This window comes from Chenopodium album, chromosome 8 (genome assembly GCF_948465745.1).
Source record: "Chenopodium album chromosome 8, dcCheAlbu1.1, whole genome shotgun sequence".
In the NCBI taxonomy this organism is placed as follows: Eukaryota; Viridiplantae; Streptophyta; class Magnoliopsida; order Caryophyllales; family Amaranthaceae; genus Chenopodium; species Chenopodium album.
In genome coordinates, this window is record NC_137841.1 from 14,473,395 (window position 1) to 14,477,246 (window position 3,852).

General features: G+C 42.0%; 1 non-coding gene across 1 annotated transcript; it reads right to left on the bottom strand.

Moving 5' to 3' along the window:
• Positions 1-695: 695 nt before the first annotated feature.
• LOC145557010 (small nucleolar RNA R71) lies at positions 696-803 on the bottom strand. The gene has a single exon (XR_014092093.1). It is a non-coding gene; the product is annotated as a small nucleolar RNA R71 (small nucleolar RNA).
• Between the last annotated feature and the right edge of the window lie 3,049 nt (positions 804-3,852).

Genomic DNA, 3,852 nt, shown 5'->3' on the forward strand with positions numbered 1-3,852 from the left:
CCTTGATCAAATTTTGGCGCCGTTGCCGGGGAGGCGACTTGTTTAGCGTCTATTATTTCTTTTGTTAGAGTCATTTTACTTTCTTTTCTTTTTGTTTTAATTTTTTGTTTTATCATCCTTGTCATTGCTCATTGTTTTCTTAGCTTTGGTGAATGCTTAGGAGGTCTCAAGGAGCACCCTCACATCAAATTGACCACGAAATCAACCGAACCTGATGACAAGTCCGTAGGCTTTATCAAAACGAGGGAATTGGTTTTTGTGATATAGTTGATAGTGAGAGTGATACTTACTCTTCAAGTTCACCAAGCGGATCAATGGCGGGACAAGAGAATGATGTTTTGTTTCGTGAGTTTTGAAATCCAGAGGATTATGAGCTCACGGGAGGGATTTTTCTACCTGTCACGGAAACCAACTTCTCAATCCATCCACAATATACTAGAATGGTCTAATTAGAGCAATTTTCCGGAAGTGCAAGTGAGGACCCTATTGAACATTTGGAACGATTCCTTGAATTGTGCGCAATGATGCAAACCAATGAAGAGAGTCAAAACTACATTCGTATGCACCTTTTCTGGCAATCTCTCACCGGACAAGCAAAGAAATGGCTAAAGCAAGTAAAGCCTAACACTCTCACAACATGGAGGGAGGTGGTAAAGGCGTTCTTGAAGCGATTTATCTCCGAGGAGAAGACCGCCGAAATGAGAAGGAAAATTGCATCATTTGAGCAAGATGCCGATGAAAGTCTTGGTGAAGCATGGGAGAGATTCAAATAGTTGGTACAAGCGTGTCCCCACCATGAGTACAATCAAGGGTTGCTCATGCGGTTTTTCTACGACGGATTGGAGCCCATGTCAAGAGCCAATTTGGATGCGGGGGCGGGTGGTCAATTAATAAAAATCCCTAAAAATCAAGTTAAAGCCACAATAGAAGAGGTAGCAAAGAATTACTCTTGGGGGGGGGGGGGGGCGAAGAAGAAATGCTCCAAAGAGAGGTGGTATTTACGAATTGGAGAAAGTTGATCAATTACAACATCAAATTGATCAACTAACAAAAGGGCTTTCCAAGTTGAACACGAGTGTGAATGCAAGTTCAAGTGGTGGAGCAAGCTCCTTTCAAGTTAACTCTTTCTCTTGTCAAAATTGTAGAGGACCGAACCATGATACATCTTATTGTGGAGGTTTAAGCCCCGAGCATGTACCGGCATACAACACAAGGCAAGAGGGATTTAGAGGAAGCGGCGGTGGAGTAGCTTGGAGACAACCACCACCCAGGTTTGTACCTCAATCTCAACAATGGAACCAACAAGCTCAACCTTCCTACAGCTCCAACCTTCAATATCAAAATCCACCTCCATCTCAACCCCAAAACCCAAGAGGAAGCTACCCAAGGAACAACCAATACAACAATCAAACCCAAGCACCTCAAAGAAATCATCAAGAACAATCACCTCAAGCGGAGCTAACTCAAACTCAACTCCTCCAATCCATGCATGTGCAAATGCAATATTTTGGGCAACAAATGCAAGAGATAAGAGCTCACAACAAGATGGTTGATTCACAACAGCTCAATTGGCCGAGAGAACTCCTTTCAATTCACCATCTACTCTACCCTGACAACCACAACCTAACCCATCTCACAACCCAAAACCCGATACATGCAAGGTGATCACATTGAGTTCGGGAACTTCCTATGAAGGGCCAAATGAAGGGGATAGTGAGGAAAATAAGGGAGGAGAGGAGGGTGTGAATGAAAACAAGGGAGGTGAGAAAGAAAAGGGTGATGAGATAGAAGGAGGTTCGGAGAAGAAGAAGCTTGACAATGAGAAGACAAGTTCAATTCCTAGTGAGGCTAAGAATCTTGATGGACCGATTCATTTTCCCGATCGGCTTGCGGAGAGGAAGTTGAATGACAAGTTTGCAAAATTTCTTAGTGTCATGAATAATTTGCATATCAACCTCCCTTTTCTTGAAGTTGTGACACAATTGCCATCTTACTCGAAGTTCCTCGAAGATATTCTCACCAACAAGAGGAATCTCAATGATGAGCTTATCACCTTTCCACATCAAGTGAGTGCTCTTGTCCAACATAAGATGCCCAAGAAGGAAAAGACCCGGGAAGTTTCACTTTGCCGGTGAAAATTGGGAACATGGAAGCTAGGGGCGCCTTAGCCGATCTTGGAGCAAGTGTTAGTTTAATCCCATAATCCATTACTCAAAAACTCAATATAGAAATTATCCCTACAAGGAAGACAATTCAATTGGCCGATCGGTCGGTGAAATTACCTTGTGGAGAGCTTGAGGATGTTCCAATTCAAGTGGGACACATCTACGTGCCTTGTGACTTTGTAGTGATGGATATGGAGGAAGATGTTAACACTCCTTTGATTTTGGGACGTGAAGCTCTTAAAACATTGGGGGCGGTCATCAATTGCAAGAACAACGCCATCACATGTGAGGTGGCCGATGAAAAGATTGTCTTTGAGTTTTCTAAGTTGCTCAAGACCCCCATGGTTGAAAAATGTTATAGAGTTGAAGTTGTGAATGAGGAGCTAGATCTCTTGGGGAGGGTCATGATGAGGCCTCAAGATCCAATGATAGAAGCTCTTACATGCAAAGAAGAGTTCCACTCTCAAGAGGCTAAAGAGTTTGTCATGGCAATAAAGGAATCCTCAAAGGAGGAAGTTGAACAACAAGTTGAGATCGAGCTTGAGTCCAAGGAGGAGAAATTGGAGGAGAGTTCTAAGCCTCCTCCCAAGGTAGAACTCAAGACCCTTCCCCCTTCTTTGAAATATGCTTCTCTTGATAAGGAGGGAAAATACCCTATTATCGTCAATGCTACCCTAGATGGTCTTAATTTGGAAAAAATTCTTGATGTTTTGAGAAAATATAAGGATGTGATAGGGTATAGCATTGATGATATCAAAGGTATTAGCCCTTCTTTATTCATGCATCGTATTCATCTTGAAGATGATCATTCCACCTCCATTGAACCTCAAAGAAGGTTGAACCCCAACATTCAAGAGGTTGTGGAGAAATAAATTTTGAAACTACGTGAGGCGGGCATCATTTATGCTATCTTCGATAGCAAATGGGTTAGCCCGGTTCATGTAGTTCCAAAGAAGGGTGGAATGACCATAATCAATGATGAAAAGGGAGAGGAAATCTCCAACCGGACGGTGACTGGGTGGAGAATGTGCATTGATTATAGGAGATTTAACAAAAACACCAAGAAAGATCAATTTCCTCTTCCTTTAATGGACCAAATGCTTGAAAGGCTTTCTAACCATACTTTCTTTTGTTTCTTGGATGGGTACTCCGGATTTTTCCAAATCCCTATCCATCCAAGTGATCTAGAGAAAACTACTTTCACATGTCCATATGGAACATTTCCATACCGAAGAATGCTATTTGGATTATGCAATGCTCCCTCTACTTTTCAATGATGCATGACTTCCATTTTCTCTGAGATGCTTGAAAAAGAAATTGAAGTTTTCATGGATAATTTTAGTGTTGGTGGCTCATCTTTTGACACTTGTCTTTTTAACCTTGAAAAAGTTTTGAAAAGGTCTCAAGAGACGAGTTTGGTTTTAAATTAGGAAAAGTGCCATTTTATGGTCGAGGAGGGCATTGTCCTCGGCCATAAGGTTTCAAAAAATGGCATTGAGGTTGATCCGGCCAAAGTTTCGGTGATTGAAAAGTTGCCCCCTCCTACTTCGGTACGAGCTTTTCTTGAGCATGCCGGTTTTTACAGGAGGTTTATCAAAGATTTTTCATCAATCGCCAAACCTTTGACCAAATTACTCAAAAAGGAGGTTGTTTTTAGCTTCAATGAGGCTTGCCTTGAGGCATTTCG